This window comes from Phoenix dactylifera, chromosome 11, assembly GCF_051530095.1.
Source record: "Phoenix dactylifera cultivar Ajwa chromosome 11, Ajwa_hap1_PhDact_Kaust_v1.1, whole genome shotgun sequence".
Lineage (NCBI taxonomy): Eukaryota > Viridiplantae > Streptophyta > Magnoliopsida > Arecales > Arecaceae > Phoenix > Phoenix dactylifera.
In genome coordinates, this window is record NC_143200.1 from 14,350,865 (window position 1) to 14,371,577 (window position 20,713).

Below are 20,713 nucleotides of genomic sequence, written 5' to 3' on the forward strand. Positions count from 1 at the left end.
CATCCTACATTCTCTTTCCTTCGCATTCAAGGCTCTCCTTCTGACATCAAGTCTTTAGCGCATTCAAAGAGGAGACTCTGAATTCGAGAAGCCCCTTCTTCCACTTTCAAAATCTGTTTGAGGGCTTCTAACTTTACTCTTTTCATATTATTTAATATTTGCTTATTAAGAAGCTTTCCGTGTAATTTTCCCAAACTATTTTCTTACTTGATTCAATCAGAGGATTGAATCAAGGGTTGTAAGGTTTGTTGGTGAGCCGAGGGTAAAACCAATGGTGTAAGGGTTCGATTGTGATCCCGGAAAAACAATCGGGTGGTTCTAGTCGGTGAGCCTGTGAAAACCGACCGAGTTCGTTATGATCTCGTAAAACAACAAGTTGGGTTGTGAGCTTGTAAAACAACCGGCTGTAATCCAAGGAATTATAGTGAACTCCCAAGTGTAGCTTAGGAAGTGGACGTAGGAGCAAGGGTTAGCTCCGAACCACTATAAAACTGCTTGTGCTTGTGTTGGTTGCTGCTTTGTCTCTTACACTTTCTCTACTCATTCACTGCATTTAAATTGCTTAACCTGAATACTTGAAATAGAATTAGTTAATCATCAAACATAGTTTTTTAATTGGTCGAGATTTAAGTCATAACCCAATTCACCCCCCCCCCTCTCGGGTTGTCTTCTTGGGCAACAATACCCCTCCCAACAGTCCAAAAACGGCTAATTTGAGGGGTATTTTGGGAAAAAAATATTTGGAGTCCTATAAATACCCCTTTCCTCCCTCATTCTCACCACACCAAACCAACTATTCTCTCGTTCTCTACTACTATTATTTCTCTCTTCTAAAGTGCTCTTCTAGCAATTTAATTTTTAGAAGAGACTACAATGGTCTAGTAGATCTTTGATGCTCAGCCTTTACCTGCTAACAAACTAAACACTGAGCAACATATTGAGTGATATCTCTTCTCATGCCAGTCCACCAGAAATTTTTCTCGGTATATCTTAGTGCCTCCTGGGTGCAATGTATAACCTGAATTGTGAGCCTCATCAAGAATTTCTTTTTTAATTCTGGAACTTTCGGCATACACCCCCTACTACCAAGCCTCAAACAACTATCCTCATGTATCCAAAATTATGATTGGATACAAGATTCTACAACTTCTCTAATCTTCTATAACTTTGAGTCCTCTTTTTAAGACAACTTTATTCCCTCAATTAAGGTAAGCTGCAACGTGAGAGTGCAAGCTGAATCTTAGGATCATATAGTCGTACCTCAATCCCAAATCTTTCTAAATCTAATAAAATATATTTTTGTGTAGTAATCAGAACCACCAATTCATCCGAAAATTTTTTGCTCAAAGCATCAGCTACAACATTTGACTTTCTTGGCTTATAATTGATAATCAAGTCATAATCCTTTAGTAGCTCCAACCATCTTCTTTACCTCAGGTTCATCTCCTTTTGAGTAAAGATATAGTTCCTCAGAATGCTCTCCATAAAAATAGTACCTCCATATTTTTAGAGAAAAAACCACACCTGCTAACTTTTAGGGTAGTTCAGCTAATATGACTTGAACTATCTAGAAGTATAAGCTATTACTTTTCCATTCTGCATCAAGATACAACCAAGTCTCTTATGAGATGCATCCACGTAGATGGTGAAACCTCCTATTCCATATGGAATTGTCAACATTGGGTTGTCACCAGCCGTGTTTTCAACTCCTAAAAGCTTTGTTCACAATCTTCCATCCAATCAAACTTTACTCACTTTTGGGTCAAACGAGATAGGGGTATAGTAATACAAGAAAATCTTTCAACAAATTTTTGATAATAACTTGCCATTCCTAAGATGCTTTAAGCAGCGGATAAACTATGATTTCAACTTGAGAATATAATGTGCTTTAAGCAGTGAATGAATAAAAGCAGAAGTTGAAGTGCAATAGTGTAAAGAGAAAAGCACACACAAATACAAGAAATTTTATAGTGGTTTGGTGTAACCCACACCTACATCCACTCCCCAAAACTCTTAAAAATTTTACTATAACCACCCATATCACAGTACGGCTGTTTTTTCAGCTCACAACCGAACTCGCTGTTTTTCCAGGATCACAACGAACCCAATCGGTTTTCACAGGATCACTAACTACAACCTATCCATTTGTTTTTCGGGTTCACAAACAACCCAGTCGGTTTTCACAGGCTCATCAACCAAAATCTTACACGATTGTTTTTCGGGTTTCCAAACAACCCAGTCAGTTTTCACAGGCTCACCAACCACAACCTTAACCTTGTTGAATCCCCTGATTCAACAACTTTCAATTAAGGTTTGAAAGAACCTTTATCAGTTTTGGATTTAATGGACACTGATACAACAAAGTTTAAAGCAAGAAAATAAATGTTGTAACAAAGTAAGCAAAGCTTCAAATATAAGTGAAATCAATAAATATGGATCAGAAGCTTTGAAGATGGTCGTTGGATGCGGACGAGAAGCTTGATTGCACAGCAGTACTTTTCTGTGGAATATCCCAACTGATTTTCTCACAAAATGGTTTTTCTCTTTGAAAGCTCTCTTGTGAGGATATGAACTTTGGAAGCTTGGATTTTGAGTTTTTTGGATTCTCTCTTTTGTTGTTTTCTTTTCTCACTTTTCTTCTCTGGCGTTCCTTTGAATTTATGGACTGTAAGCTTTTTAGGAAGTACTGGATACCCATCACACCAAAAAACTATCCGTTGTTCACCTAGAAGAAGTACTAATAAAATAGCCGTTGGAGCTGTCAGGATGCCATGGGTCGACTCACCAGGTTTGGGGGTCGTCCCGTGTACAAAGAAAAACGGCTCACTGATTTTAGGAGTCGGCTCTTTCCTTCAATCCATATAATGTTTCTGTGTTTGCTTCTAGGGTCGACTCGTCAATGTTGGTAGTCGGCTCATGTAGATATTGGGTCGGCTCATCAAACACAAGAGTCGCCTCATTCTTTTAGTGCTCATAGGTTACCTGCACTCCCCCAAGGGTCGACTCAACAATGTTGGGAGTCGGCACATGTAGATATTGGGTCGGCTCATCAAACACAAGAGTCGTCTCATTCCTTTAGTGCTCATAGGTTACCTGCGCTCCCCTAAGGGTCGACTCAATAATGTCAGGGGTCGGCTCATGTATAAATTGAATCGCCTCTGCAAGCACGAGAGTCGGCTCATGTACTTGGTCCCAGGCGGTGTTTCTTCTCTGTTTCTCTTGAACTACATAAGGGTCGACTCTTTAAACACAAGGGTCGGCTCACTCAGTTTACAAACGGAGTTTTTCATGTTTCTTGATTTTGTTTTTCTTGATTCTTTGGAGTTTGTAGGTGCAACTTTCGTCTAGAGATCTATCCCTTCACATTTGAGCCAACATCATTAGAGTACACATTTAACTCAATTATTTTCGTGATCATCAAAATACATCCTTTAGGATTAACAATCTCCCCCTTTTTGATGATGACAAAACTATTGAGTCTAAAAAAATTTAGCAATAATTTTCAGAGTATTTTTGCTATATAGTTCAGAGCAAAAAGGATATTTAGAAAGTTCAAAATATTCAATAAAGTTTAGTGTGAGAGCATGTTTTGCAATAACATTCAGAGCAAGGAAATATTCATAATATGTGCATTATTGATTCTTAAAACTTTCAAAAAAAATATGTTTATGATAGAATCTCCCCCCTTTATATTATGATTAATCAAATTATTCTTCTCCCCCTATCTCTTGTCATTTATCGATTTTCTTCAATAAGATAGTCTTCAAAGCAGTGTCTCTCCCCTGTTTGAAGTTCTGGTACTTCTTTCCCTTTCTTGAAATTCTTTTACTTCTCCCCAATTTAAAATTTATGAAATTCTTTTACTTCCCCCTTTTTGTCATCAACAAAATGGTGAGGGGTTAGAAAATTTTCTATTTATAGATCATGATTGAAGCATCAAGAGTTAAGGAGAATAATTGAATTTAATACTGAAATAGAGTTTCAGTGCCAACATTTTTAGAGCAATTTGACTTAACAAGATTAGAGCTTTTTGAGTGAAAGATATAGCGGTCTTTTAAATATATCAACATAGCTTATCATACCAAAAGCAAGTTGTGAATGTTTCAGAGCTAATTTATTACTGTATCAAAGCTTTTGTTTTGTAAGTGTATCAGAAGATTAAATGTATCAGAGCACCTTTTAAATTATACATGTATCAGAGCTTCTTTTAACAAGTATTAGGTCATTTTATCAGCATGTTGACTTTGAGAATGTATCTAATTTTTTGATTTTAGAAATAGAGCAGTTGAATATAGGCAGTTGGAGACAATTAAGATATAATAATTGTACTGAAGTCATAGCTAATGAAACATGTATTTCATTGATAACAGTGCAATTTACAACCAATGTGTTCATATAACAAGTAGATGATTGTCTAGAATGAAATACAAAAGATGTGAAGATCTTTTGACATTCAAATAGATCTAGGCTAAGGGAGCTAGGCCTAAGATGATGGTCTAGGCTGATCGGGCTTCCTATCTGCTAGCAGTTGACTAACTTTAGAATCTATAGTGGAGAGTGAAGCAGTCAGCTGAGAGCCTTTTTCCTTAGCTTGCTGTAGTGATGCTTGGAGTTCATTTCCTTGTTGCCTAGTATGTTCTTCAATAACACCAAGTCTTCTCTGTTGGGCAGCAGCAAGTGTCCTCAAACTTTCTAATTCAGTCTTCACTTCTTTCACCATCACAGTCAAATTATTGACTTAATCCCAACAGATTCCAGAATGAAAAAGACCTTATAGTATGTGATTTCCTATAAATCTTAGTTGGTCTCTTTCTAGCCTTAGGGACTAAGCAGGTGGCCTTTCTCCATGCGCACTAGTGCTGGGTACTCTCTGTGAAGGTCCTGCACTAGTTTGTCTTGAATCAGCTGGCCTTTGTGTCTATGTCCTTGTTCCTTTTTCCTTGTCTTCTCCTTTATGTGCCCACTTGTCATTGGCTTTGACAAACCCTATTCTTATCAGTGACTTTTCACTATAAATGTCAGTGTGTTTGAGCTCCATTTTAGCTTCCACTAAAATCAAATCTAATAAAAATAAGGGATAGAACCATACCATAAGGGAGTGATGCTCCCTTTCTCTATCCAAGATCTGCCATATGCTTCCTCATCATGGCAGGGAGGTTTAGTGGTTGGCCTTTAAGCAGATGATGCATTACCAGTATATCTTTCTCTGACACATGATCAAATCGACCAGTTTTGGGGAACAAAATCCGACAGATAATGTGATGAAGTAGCCTCATCTCAGCATTCAGTTTATTGGCCTTGATTTCTTCTTCTTTAGCAACTTCATCCTTGGATAGAATCAACTTTAATCCTTCAGTTCTATCCTCCAGCTCTTCTAAATTCTCTCCATCAGTTGGTGCCCTAATTGCATTTCCCAAAATTTCTTTTGTGATTAGTGTTGCGAGATTTTCACCCAGGCAACAGCCCGCACACCGGCCGAGCAGGGAAAGCGAATGCGTCCCCACCGAGGTATTGTCCGCTCTGGGCCCCGTGGGCGCGGAGCTCGCACGGGGTGCGCACCCACCCGCAGGCGCGGAGCTCGTACGGAGGGCTTGGGCGTCCCTCACGGTTTTGTCCCCAAAAGACCCCTCGGTAAGAAAAGGTTATTGAGCCCCCCATTTAAGGCACAGACCTTTCCGCTGATTAACCGATGTGGGACTAAACTGGTGTTGCCCAAGGTGACAATCCAAGAGGGGGGGGGGTGAATTGGTTTCTTCTAAATTTTGGTGCTTTAAAAGTTTTCTTAATTAAGTGCGGTGGATGCTTTCTTAAGCTATTTGAATGAGTTAAACTAGTGCAAGGATAGAGGATAATGCAAGAATAAATGTAAACACAAGCACAACACAAACACAACAATATATAGTGGTTCGGTGCTCTCCTTAGCACCTACGTCCACTCCCCAAGCGACCCCTTGAGAATTTACTATAATCTCGCGGATTACAGTTGGATTGTTTTCCGGGCTCACAATCCAAAAATCTTTGTTGGTTTTACGGGCTCACCAACGAACCTATACACTTTGGTTTTCCGGGTTCACCAAAAACCTTTGTTGGTTTTACGGGCTCACCAACGAACCTTTACACTTTGGTTTTGCGGGCTCACCAAAAAACCTATGTTGGTTTTACGGGCTTACCAACGAACCTTTGCACTTTGGTTTTGCGGGCTCACCAAAAAACCTATGTTGGTTTTACGAACTTACCAACGAACCTTTGTTGGTTTTACGGGCTCCCCAACGAACCTTTACAAAGTGTTTAACAAATAAAAAGAAAAGATTCAAACTCCTAAATGAGCATATAAAACAATATAAACTACAAAGAAGAGTTAGAGAGTATTTATCGCTTTGAAGTGACTTTACTCTTCTTTGTCAAGGATGCTTCACTCTTCAAGGGAGGATGGAGCTCTTGATGCCTCTTTGAATCTGCTCAATCTCTTTCTTTGATTCTTGAATGAAGCACTTGGATGAAGCTTGCCTTGCTAGGGTTCTCTCTTGAATGCACTTAATGTATTTTCCCAAAAGCTTACTTCCTCTAATGAATACTCCCTCTTAAATACTTCTCCAACCTCCAAATAGTCCTTTCTGACCGTTGGATTGAAGAAACTAGCCGTTTATAGCCGTTGGGAGTCCAAAAAGCATTTCTGCACAACTAGCCGTTATGTTCAGCCCGTGTTTGGGTCGGCTCAACCTGTCCTTGGGTCGACCCAACCTTCACTTGGGTCGACTCAAACATTCCTTGGGTCGACCCTCTCAGAAACCACAGAAACTTCAATTTCAGCCTTTCTTCCCATGGGTCGACCCAACCATTCTTTGGGTCGACTCAAAGTTCACTTGGGTCGACTCAAATTCTTCTTGGGTCGACCCTCTCAGTAATTCCAGAGAACCGTTTTCTGTCTGTCTTTCTGTCTTGCCCTTTGGGTCGACCCTCTCAGAGTTTGGGTCGACTCAAGCTTGGGTCGACTCAACCACTGTGTGGGTCGACCCTCTCAGTGAATCCAGAGAGCATTCTTCCTTTGCGTTTTGAGGTTCTTTGGAGGTTGGGTCGACTCATGCTTACCTTGGGTTGACCCAACTCACTGTTCATTTGTGCTGTTTTTGCAGGAGTGTGCCAGATGATTCCTAGATGTGCCGGGGTCGACCCAATCAACCTATGGGTCGACTCAATCCACACTTTGCTGCATTCTCAAGGTTAGATTCATCCAAATGAACAAGACCATATATATATTTTCAATTAAACAAATGTACTGAGAGTAATGAACTTATAAATGAAGTATCAATTTAACTTATAGCATGCTCTAGATAATTACTTGTTAATCATCAAAATAACACTATCATCCTCAATCTCCCCCTTTTTGATGATTACAAAATAAAGAGTATAAGCCTATTGATACTTGTCTTTAAAATCAGTTTATAAAAGGGATTAAATTTCAGAATTTCAGCTTTTCATATATACTTGTGAATGTTGCCCAAGGTGACAATCCAAGAGGGGGGGGGGGGTGAATTGGTTTCTTCTAAATTTTAGTGCTTTTAAAACTTTCTTAGTTAAATGCGATGGATGCTTTCTTAGGTTATTTGAGTGAGTTAAACTAATGCAAGAATAGAAAGTAAAGCAAGAGAAAATGAAAGCACAAACACAATCCAAACACAACAATATATAGTGGTTCGGTGCTCTCCTTAGCACCTACGTCCACTCCCCAAGCGTACCCTTGGGAATTCACTATAATCTCGCGGATTACAGTTGGATTATTTTCCGGGCTCACAATCCAAAAACCTTGTTGGTTTTACGGGCTCACCAACGAACCTATACAACTTTGGTTTTCCGGGTTCACCAAAAACCTTGTTGGTTTTGCGGGCTCACCAACGAACCTTTACAACTTTGGTTTTCCGGGTTTACCAAAAACCTTTGTTGGTTTTGCGGGCTCACCAACGAACCTTTACAAAGTATTCAAACAAATGAAAAGAAAAGATTTAAACTCCTAAATGAGCATATGAAACAATATAAACTACAAAGAAGAGTTAGAAAGTATTTATCGCTTTGAAGTGGCTTTGCTCTTCTTTGTCAAGGATGCTTCACTCTTCAAGGGAGGATGGAGCTCTTGATGCCTCTTTGAATCTGCTCAATCCCTTTCTTTGATTCTTGAATGAAGCCCTTGGATGAAGCTTGCCTTGCTAGGGTTCTCTCTTGAATGCACTTGATGTATTTTCCCAAAAGCTTGCTTCCTCTGATGAATACTCCCTCTTAAATACTTCTCCAACCTCCAAATAGTCCTTTCTGACCGTTGGATTGAAGAAACTAGCCGTTTATAGCCGTTGGGAGTCCAAAAAGCATTTCTGCACAACTAGCCGTTATGTTCAGCCCGTGTTTGGGTCGGCTCAACCTGTCCTTGGGTCGACCCAACCTTTACTTGGGTCGACTCAACCATTTCTTGGGTCGACCCTCTCAGAAAACACAGAAACTTGAAATTCAGCCTTCTGTTGCCTTGGGTCGACCCAACCTTTCTTTGGGTCGACCCAAGGTCAGCTTCAGAAAATTCAGAGCCTTGAATTTCAGCCTTTCTTCACTTGGGTCGACTCAACCTTTCCTTGGGTCGACTCAAGGTTTACTTGGGTCGACTCAACTTCTTCTTGGGTCGACCCTCTCAGTAAATCCAGAGAGCATTCTTCCTTTGCATTTTGAGGTTCTTTGGAGGTTGGGTCGACTCTTGCTTACCTTGGGTCGACCCAACTCACTGTTCATTTGTGCTGTTTTTGCAGGAGTGTGCCAGATGATTCCTCGATGTGCCGGGGTCGACCCAATCAACCTATGGGTCGACTCAATCCACACTTTACTGCATTCTCAAGGTTAGTTTCATCCAAATGAACAAGACCATATATATATTTCCAATTAAGCAAATGTACTGAGAGCAATGAACTTATAAATGAAGTATCAATTTTAACTTATAGCATACTCTAGAGAATTGCTTGTTAATCATCAAAATAACACTATCATCCTCAATCTCCCCCTTTTTGATGATTACAAAATAAAGAGTATAAGCCTATTGATACTTGTCTTTAAAATCAGTTTATAAAAGGGATTGAATTTCAGAATTTCAGCTTTTCATATATATAAGTGAAATCTCCCCCTATATCATTCAAAATTTGCCAATTTGATTTTTTTGAATGGCTCCCCCTTTCATTTATAATTCATTAGCAATGAAACTTCAAAAATTTGAGATAAAATAAGAGTTTCAGCTTATGTATCGAGGTGAGAAAGGAGCGTGCCAAATTCTGAATTTATATGTGCCAAATTCTGAATTATGATAGAAATTTTTGATTTGATGATTTTCATTGTTACAAATTGCTCCCCCTTAGATATGTAAGCTTTCTTATATGATTTTCAATTTGTTTGCCCATTTATTTCTCTTTTCTTTTCATAACTTCTTTACTCACTCTTTCTCACAAAAGTAATACTCTTTCTTCTCAAATGAAATACTCTTTCTTTTCTTAGAGTGAATACTCTATCTTTTCGTCTCCCCCTTTATATACTCTTTTCTTCTCCCTTTATATACTCTTTCCTTCTCTTCTCTTTTATATACTCTTTCCTTCTCTTCTCCCCCTTTTTGTTATCATCAAAAACATATATATGGGAAAAGATGCAATAAAGAACAAACTTCAGACTTCATTGATCAAAATAGGAACATTTTCATATATTAATGCTCAAAATGATGAAAAGTACAATGTTCCACAATCAAGATTTAAAGATATAAGGGAAAGACAAGATTCATAAGGGAAAAAGCAAGATATATATGAGAAAAGGCAAGATACATACGAGAACTAGATTTCTAGCCTAGGCTCTAAATATAGATGCTAAGATCAGCCTAGGGAGACTCTAATTGAGAGTGGGAAATAGGGTTTTCGGAAGAGGACAAAGGGTAAACAGTGCCCTAGATAGCTCACGGGTCCCCCTTTTAACAGTGGGGTCCCGACGTTGGGTCGACTCAAGAAATTTCTTGGGTCGACTCAATGTTGGGTCGACCCTATTCTGGGTTGGGTTGACCCAAGTGCAGAATTTTTCTTTTCTCTTCCGTTTTGCTTCTAAAATGTTTTCCTTGCTTCCAATCCTTATAAACTCTTTATGGGACAATGATACATGAGTAAGGAATCTATAGATAACAAGTTTGACTCATGTTTCATGGGTTTTTAGAAATGGGAGGAATGTATCATGAGATTGCTTGCTCCCTTTTATATCTCTTCAATAAAAAGGATCACATATGCCTAATTTCCTCCTTAGCGTGCAGACTCTATCTTCACTCAAGGGTTTTGTGAATATGTGAGCTAATTGTTTTTCAGTACATATATGCTCATATGTTTCCATTTTGCACATGATCCCTAATAAAATGATATCTTATTTCTATGTGTTTGGCTTTAGGAATGAGATATTTAGAATGTAAGCCAGAAGTGATCTCTAAATGTAGATTCCAAAGATAGTTTTGAAATCAAGTGTAGATGGAATATTTTTCAAGTTATTTCAAGGAGTATCAAGAATAATATTCAAAGAAAGGCACGGATGAAAATCCAAATAAAAGTATTGGGGCATAGATACCAAAACATGAATTTATGTAGTGTAGGATACATAAAATTCAAGGCTTTGAAAGTTCTTTTAGAGCTCTCTTAAGGACTTTCTTTTACTCCTTTAAAGATCATAACATCAAAATCAATTAAAATGAATTGGCTCATGATTGAAACGCTAAAGTGCAAGCCAATAAGAGCTCATTAGTAGATTCCAAAGTAAATTTCCAATACTAAGACAAATGGAATCCTTTTCACTTAGTTTTCAAAACAAGTGATTTACCAATTAAGTTCAGATGAAAATCCAACTTTCAAAAGATATTCAATGAAGCACAGAGTTTAATACCACTTTACATTTGGTATTCTTTCTCTCATCTTTAGTTGTGAATTTACATGATTAAGTTCTATATGATCTCTCCCTCTGAAATTTTCTTTCTCCCCCTCAATTAATCATTCCATTTGAGAGTTTAGAGTTTGAAGATAATTTTCAATAAAGAGATTGAGTATCTAAAGCTCCCCCTCAAAAGATGCATTTTCTTTTAAACTTTCTTTTCTTTTGTTGAATTTCAGATTTTAATGATAAACGTGAATAAAACTGAAACTTTATGATATCAAGAATGTAGAGTGATCTAGAGTTATTCAAAATTTATAGCAATCACTCTTTTTAATCTTTTAAGAACAAGTTATGCTTCCTCTTAATCTTTGAGAAAATGTACTGAAATATTAATCAGAAAATGATTCATTTGAAGCTCAAATTCTTTCAAAAGCATTTACATTTTCTTTCTTTTAAGAATCATTTGAGTGAGCTGAAATATTTCTAGACTTGAGATCATTCACTCTTTTAATAATATATATACATATATATTTTGATGAAAGTCTTTAACAATGTAGGAGAGGAAAAAAAATATATAGATGACCATTGAAGTATATGTATTTATAGAACTCAATTTCTTAATCAAGGTTTTTCAGCAATGTATATATGAAGCACAATAAATCTTTTCAATATCAAAATAAAATCATATATTAAAAAATATTTGTTTGCAATCAAGATCATCAAAAGACACATCATTCAGGCCAATATTAGTACACTTTGAAGATAAGAAATGATATGTTTCAGATGCGTATCAGGGCAAGCAATCAAGGCATCAGAATTATTCTATTTTTCTTAAGCTGTAATTTTATCTAGAAATTCATATTGAGTTATTCTCCAAAATGATGCAATCATTGAAGCATATAATGAAGGTTACAAAAATACAATGATAGAGGCATTTTTAAATTAAGTTTAAGCTTTTATACAACATCAGATTCTGAATTTCATAAAAATTTTCAAGGAGCCTTTCAGGATTATAATTTGAGATATGCATCTTCTACATTGTAGCTCATCTTAAATTATTAAGATTGAAGACACATATTTCAAGAACATTAGAGCACATCCAGAATCTTTGTAATTCATATTGAATTTTGGTACAAATTGGAGGATATTATGTACTAATGTTAGGCAAGATAAAAGATATGTCAGAATCAATCCATTTTGCCTAATTTGCAAATTCAAATAATTTTTTTTTTATTTTTCAAAATATATTCATTAAAACAAAATGATGTTGTTGTTGGTAATAACATGTTTCAATCAAAATTTATAGGCATGAAGCATTACAAGTTATATCTAGGAAAGATCTTTGCTATTTGAATATTGAAAACACATAATTCAAAATATGCAAAACATAACAAGCATGTCATGGATCAAAATCAATTCTTTTCAAATAAAATTTTCTTTATTTAAATACAATTTAGCACTGATTTTATCCTTAAGGTGTGTTTTCAAGTGATTCAAACTTCATTTGATTTTTCACAACCTTCTTATATATTTTTATTTATTTATCATTCATTCCCCAAATTTTTAATTTCTTTCTTTAACCATTCAATGAACATTTTGATTATCTTCATTTATTTTTCGGTTTTACTTTTCTATGCTCTATATTCTATTTGCTCCCTATCCGGTGGAGTTGGAAGGGGCACGAGGTACTACCACTAGCCTCCCTCTTGTGCCGTCCCTAATATGCCCTGCACCGAATAGTTGGGTCAAATAGTGCCGGGTACTACCACTAGCCTCCCCATTGGCACCATCCCTATGATGAGCAATATAGAAGGTTTAAAATATTCACTTCAACCTTTTTCTGTAATTAATTACGGATTTTATCTCTACCAAAGGAATGTTCATATTAGTCTCACAAATGTGCCGAATGTATTATGCTTGTTTTGCTTTTCCTTAAGATTGAAGTATTTGCCTTTACTTAGATTTTACTTCTCTTGAATAATATCCATTTTCTTTTCTTTACCTCTCTCTCTTTTTGTTATTTTCAAGTAGTTACATGAAAGAGCAGAATAAAGAATTAATCTAATATGCTGCACATAAATATATATCATGCAAACAGCATTTTCATTATGCCCAATGATTCATAGCTTATCACAAGTTATTTTGAATTAGAGATTTGAGGCATAAACTTGTGTATTTCATGGTTATGCATTATATAGGAAAAAGTAAACTTCAATTTAATCACACCATGAAACAATCATCACTAGCATGAGAATGAAGCATGATATCAAGATGATCAGCAATTAAAGGTTTAATCATGCTACCATATAATTTCAGATTATTGATTTTGCTCAACTAACTCACAAGAGAAGAGTTTAGATTACCAGTGTATTTAGCATTCTTCAAGCCAAATACCTTTTAGATTCTTTACACCCTTGGCTGAAGAAAATCTCTCTCCTTTTTTGTTTGCAAAGGAATGTTTATTGTATCTTTCATCAAGGTGTCCTTCAAGTTGAAATTTCTTGCTCATAAATCCTGTATCATTAATAAACTCTTTTTCTTTCTTGAAGGAAAGTCATTAGTTTCTTCAAGATACAAAACATTCATACAATATATTTCTTTAGCTAGATGACTCAACATAAGATATGACAATAATTGAATATTAAGTCACTTTACTCAAGAGATTGTCTAAATATAAGCAAGCACAAGTCACTTGAACTAAAGAGATAACTTCATTAAGTAAAATGGTTCAAGGACAAGCATGTGAGGCAATAGAAAGATTCATCAAGATCAAATCAATTTCTTATTGTCAGAAGCAATTTAGCTTAGATTCTATTTGCTTAAGATAATTATTAATAAGATATACCAGTTAAGTTTTAATCAAATTATCTTAAATAGTTGTGTCTATCAAAATTCTGATTGTTACATAGAATCAAAATGATAAACTATATTCTCAATAAAGGATCTAGTTTTAATAAGAATAGTATGAATTGATATCTCTACAACTAGTATCTTTTCATTGAATATTCTATATGCATTGCTTGAAGAGTAATATCCAAAGGAATATTTGTTTTACCAGATTTGACATTATTTTCATAAGAGTATATCAAGCATGACATGTATGACTGAAAAATATAAAAGATATACAATATATCATTTTCTATTTTTCAGAAGATCAAAAGGAGTTTTCTAATAGAAACCATATGTATGACAAGCAATGATGATAGCTTTTAACAGAAATCATTTAAGTAGATGACTATCATACAACATTGTCTTTTTCATTTCTTCAAGGATTCTATCAACTCTATTTTATTTATGGTGTTCTTGGTGTAGAAACAATTGTATTCAATATTATTTTCTGTGCACAACTCAATAAGAAATTGGTTTTCAAAACTATGCCATGATACAATTTTATTTTCATAGTTTGCAAACCTTTTTCATTTGAACCCTTTTTGTGAGTTTGTGCCAATGCAGAAAATATTTCAATTTAAGTGTCAAGAATAAAACCAACATTAGCTTTGAGAAATCATCCATAATTACAAAATTAGAGAGCTTATCTCCTAGGTTCACAATCCTAGAGATCCAAATAAGTTCTTATGAAGAGTTTTCAAAGGCTAAAAGGTGAAAACAATATTTTCAGATTTAGAAATGATTCTAGTTTGTTTTTCTAGATGACATACATAGCAAACTTTGACCTTGCAAAGAATAATCTAAGTGAACCAATGACAAGGTCTTTTGAGATCAAGTCCATACTAGTATGAGTTGATTTTATATGCCAAAATTAGACTCTTTAATCTTGGTATTCTTAATGCATATAAAAAAAAATTATACCAAGTAGATATTCTTATGTTTGTGATCAATAGAAGATAATGTCATGGATAAGACCTCTCAATCAAGCATATAGAGAATTTAAAGAGTTATTCTAAGAGTATTGATTAAGCAAGTTATCCATCAATAACTGAAGCATAATATAGAAAGATGAAGTGATTTGGATATATTTTCTTTTCATGCCAAAAGTATCACTTATATCACAGAAATGATTAATACCTGCAATTTATGTTTTAATTGGATACTAAGGCAAAGAGAATGATGATATATGCAAGGATTACTAATTTCATTATTCTTTTCATTTCAATTACTTTTCTTAAGTATATTTTAAGTTTCATTCTTTAATATATGTCTAGAGCACCCAATGTCTAAATTAACATCTTTTGGTTGGAGCCTTGAGTGCTAGATATACTTACAGAAAATATTCAGATTTTCAACTTAGGAACCCAAGCTCTTTTGGGTCCTTGTAGGTTAGCTATTATTGTTCCTTTTGGAACCCATATTTTCTTAATAGCTATTTTGTCCATAGACTTGCAAATTTTAGGATTACAAGGAGTGAATTTCTACATCATCTTGTTAAATTTGACAAACATAGATTTAACATGAGTAGTAGATAAACTTACAATTTTCTGTTTTTGCCTATTAGGTTCATCAGATAAATTAGAATCTGTTTTAGGACAGATAGTAGAGGATTTAACACACATGTCATTAAGGGATTTTTGTGTGTACCAAGATTGATATCCTAATCCAGCCTTTTCAAATTCAGCTCTTTGATTATTTATCATTAAGTTCAGTTTTTCAGAGCTGATAGTAGATTTTTCAACTATAGACTTAAATTTGTTAACTTCTTTAGTTAGCCTTTCATTGTCTTCTGAAAGTAATTTATTATTTTTCTGAGTTATATCATAGCTTTCAGCAAGAGATAGATTTTTCTGATTTAGCTTTTTATTCTTTAACCTAAGCTTCTTATATTCAAAGTATAGATCATGAAGAGCATCATGAAGTTCATCAAATGTAAAATCAGATTGAGCTTCAGTATGTACTTGATTTTTGAATGAGAAATCACTTTGTGTTCGAGTACATACCTCATCTTCAGGTGCTCCAAAGCATAGATTTTCAGTTTCAGTTTGATGCTCTTCTTCTTCGGAACTAGTTTCAAATTTACTAGAAACGTTAGTGCATTCATATTTAACTTCAAGCATATTCCATATTTCCTTAGCAGTTATGCAAAAAGATATGCTATTAAGTTCACTATCATCTAATGCACAATATAGAATATTCATGGCTTTTGCATTTTGCTGAGCCCTTTCTTTATCATGATTAGTGTTTGTGTGTAGCCCATTGACTATGATACTCCATAAATCGTAGTCATGTGCTTGAATGAAAATGCGCATGCGTGCTTTCCAATATGTGTAGTTTATACCATCAAATAGTGGAGGTCTATCAATTAATTGTCCCTCACTCATAGAATATCCCACTTGGGTTGTCATGATCTTTAACTCTTGATTGTGAGATCAATGAGTACTATTAGAGCACCTTGCTCTGATACCACTTGTTGCCCAAGGTGACAATCCAAAAGGGGGGGGTGAATTGGTTTCTTCTAAATTTTAGTGCTTTTAAAACTTTCTTAGTTAAATGCGATGGATGCTTTCTTAGGTTATTTGAGTGAGTTAAACTAATGCAAGAATAGAAAGTAAAGCAAGAGAAAATGAAAGCACAAACACAATCCAAACACAACAATATATAGTGGTTCGGTGCTCTCCTTAGCACCTACGTCCACTCCCCAAGCGTACCCTTGGAAATTCACTATAATCTCGCGGATTACAGTTGGATTATTTTTCGGGCTCACAATCCAAAAACCTTGTTGGTTTTACGGGCTCACCAACGAACCTATACAACTTTGGTTTTCCGGGTTCACCAAAAACCTTATTGGTTTTGCGGGCTCACCAACGAACCTTTACAACTTTGGTTTTCCGGGTTTACCAAAAACCTTTGTTGGTTTTGCGGGCTCACCAACGAACCTTTACAAAGTATTCAAACAAATGAAAAGAAAAGATTTAAACTCCTAAATGAGCATATGAAACAATATAAACTACAAAGAAGAGTTAGAAAGTATTTATCGCTTTGAAGTGGCTTTGCTCTTCTTTGTCAAGGATGCTTCACTCTTCAAGGGAGGATGGAGCTCTTGATGCCTCTTTGAATCTGCTCAATCCCTTTCTTTGATTCTTGAATGAAGCCCTTGGATGAAGCTTGCCTTGCTAGGGTTCTCTCTTGAATGCACTTGATGTATTTTCCCAAAAGCTTGCTTCCTCTGATGAATACTCCCTCTTAAATACTTCTCCAACCTCCAAATAGTCCTTTCTGACCGTTGGATTGAAGAAACTAGCCGTTTATAGCCGTTGGGAGTCCAAAAAGCATTTCTGCACAACTAGCCGTTATGTTCAGCCCGTGTTTGGGTCGGCTCAACCTGTCCTTGGGTCGACCCAACCTTTACTTGGGTCGACTCAACCATTTCTTGGGTCGACCCTCTCAGAAAACACAGAAACTTGAAATTCAGCCTTCTGTTGCCTTGGGTCGACCTAACCTTTCTTTGGGTCGACCCAAGGTCAGCTTCAGAAAATTCAGAGCCTTGAATTTCAGCCTTTCTTCACTTGGGTCGACTCAACCTTTCCTTGGGTCGACTCAAGGTTTACTTGGGTCGACTCAACTTCTTCTTGGGTCGACCCTCTCAGTAAATCCAGAGAGCATTCTTCCTTTGCATTTTGAGGTTCTTTGGAGGTTGGGTCGACTCTTGCTTACCTTGGGTCGACCCAACTCACTGTTCATTTGTGCTGTTTTTGCAGGAGTGTGCCAGATGATTCCTCGATGTGCCGGGGTCGACCCAATCAACCTATGGGTCGACTCAATCCACACTTTGCTGCATTCTCAAGGTTAGTTTCATCCAAATGAACAAGACCATATATATATTTCCAATTAAGCAAATGTACTGAGAGCAATGAACTTATAAATGAAGTATCAATTTTAACTTATAGCATACTCTAGAGAATTGCTTGTTAATCATCAAAATAACACTATCATCCTCAGTGAAATCTCCCCCTATATTATTCAAAATTTGCCAATTTGACTTTTTGAATGGCTCCCCCTTTCATTTATAATTCATTAGCAATGAAACTTCAAAAATTTGAGATATCATATGAGTTTCAGGTTATGTATCGGGGTGCGAGAGGAGCGTGCCAAGTTCTGAATTATGATAGAGATTTTTGATCTGATGATTTTCATTGTTACAAATTGCTCCCCCTTAGATATATAAGCTTTCTTATATGATTTTCAATTTGTTTGCCCATTTATTTCTCTTTTCGTTTCATAACTTCTTTACTCACTCTTTCTCACAAAGTTAATACTCTTTCTTTAAACACTATCTTTACTTCTCCCAAAATTAATAATCTTTCTTAACTTCTCAAATGAAATACTCTTTCTTTTCTTAAAGTGAATATTCTATCTTTTCTTCTCCTCCTTTATATACTCTTTCCTTCTCTTCTCCTTTATATACTCTTTCCTTCTCTTCTCCCCCTTTTTGTTATCATCAAAAACATATATATGGGAAAAGATGCAATTAAGAACAAACTTCAGACTTCATTGATCACAATAGGAACATTTTCATACATTAATGCCCAAAATAAAAGCAGATACAATGTTCCTTAATCAAAGTTTAAAGATGCATGATAAACATAAAATACATATGAGAACTAGATACATATCCTAGGCTTTAAACAAGATCGTGAGACTTTTCCGGATAGCTTGACTACGGCTCTCTTGGGTCCCATTTCTCCAAGATCTTGAAGTATTCTACTGTTTGGAGATAATTGGAGAAGATTTGAGAGTGAGGAATAGGGTTTTCGGAAGAGGACAAAGGGTAAACAGTGCCCTAGATATGCTCTCGGGTCCCATTTTAACAGTGGGGTCCCGACGTTGGGTCGACTCAAGATTTTTCTTAGGTCGACTCAACGTTGGGTCGACCCTATTCTGGGTTGGGTCGGCCCAAGTGCAGAATTTTTCTTTTCTCTTCCTTTTTGCTTCTAAAAATTTTCTTTGCTTCCAATCCTTATAAACTCTTTATGGGACAATGATACATGAGTAAGGAATCTATAGATAACAAATTTGACTCATGTTTCATGGGTTTTTAGAAATGGGAGGAATGTATCATGAGACTGCTTGCTCCCTTTTATATCTCTTCAATAAAAAAGGATCACATATGCCTAATTTCCTCCTTAGCGTGCAGAATCTATCTTCACTCAAGGGTTTCATAAATATGTCGGCTAATTGTTTTTCAGTGCATATATGTTCAATACATATGTTTCCATTTTGCACATGATTCCTAATAAAATGATATCTTATTTCTATGTGTTTGGCTTTAGAAATGAGACATTTAAGATGTGAGCCAAAAAAAAAAATCTCTAACTGTAGATTCCAAAGATATTTTTCAAATCAAGTGTAGATGGAATCTTTTTCAAGTTATTTCAAGAAGTATCAAGAATAATATTCAAGGAAAGGCACGGATGAATATCCAACATTTTTTTTTTAATATATTAAGTATATAGCAAAATGAGAGCAATCAAATTAATTTTCAGAGTATAGTATAAGAGTAGATAAAGATCAAAACTTATATGCTCGAAAAATATAAAATTATGTTGAATCGTTAATTCTTAATGACTTCAAAGTTCTTTCATGATATAAAAGTATTGGGGCATAGATACCAAAACATGAATTTATGCAATGTAGGATACATAAAATTCAGGGCTTTGAAAGTTCTTTTAAAGCTCTCTTAAAGACTTTCTTTTACTCCTTTAAAGATCATATCATCAAAATCAATTAGAATGAATTGGCTCAGGATTGAAATACTAAAGTGCAAGCCAATAAGAACTCATAAGTAGATTCCAAGATAAATTTTCGATACTAAGACAGATGGAATCCTTTTCCATTAGTTTTCAGAAATAAATGATTTACCGATGAATATAGATGGAAATCCAACTTTCAAAGGATATTCAATGAAGCGCAAAGTTTAATACCACTTTACATTTAATATTCTTTGTCTCATCTTTAGATGTGAATTTATACGATTAAGTTCTATATGATCTCTCTCTCTGAAACTTTCTTTCTCCCTCTTAATTAATCATTCCATTTGAGAGTTTAGAGTTTGAGGATAATCTTCAATAAAGAGATTGAGTATTTAAAGCTCCCCCTCAAAAGATGCATTTTTTTTTAATATTTTTTTTTTGTTCTTCTATAATATCAAGAATGTAGAATGATCCAGAATTTTTTTTGAAATATTTTAAGCTTTAGGATCATTAACTCTCTTCTTAAGAATAGTTTTTTTTTGGCAATGTATATATGAAGCACCAAAAAAATTTTTTAATATCAAAATAATATCATATGTTTAGAAACATTTGTTCGCAATCAAGATCATTGAAAAACACATCATTTAGACCAATATTAGTACACTTTGAAGATAAGAAATGATATGTTTCAGATGCGTATCGGTGCAAGCAATCAAGGCATCAGAATTATTCTATTTTTCTTAAGCTGTAGTTTTATCTAGAAATTCATATTGAGTTTAAGCTTTTATACAAAATCAGATTCTGAATTTCATAAAGATTCTCAAGGAGGCTTTCAAGGTTGTAATTTGAGATATGTATCTTCTCATTTGTTGCTCATCTTAAACTATTAGGATTGAAAACACATATTTCAAAAACATTAGAGTACATCCAGAATCTTTGTAATTCATATTGAATTTTGGTACAAATTGGAGAACATTATGTACTAATGTTAGGCAAGTTGAAAGATAAATTAGAATCAATCCATTTTGCCTAATTTGCAAATTCAAATTATTCTTTTCTTTTATTTTTCAAAATATATTCATTAAAACAAAATGATGTTGTTGTTGGTAATAACATGTTTCAATCAAATTTTATAGGCATGAAGCATTACAAGTTATA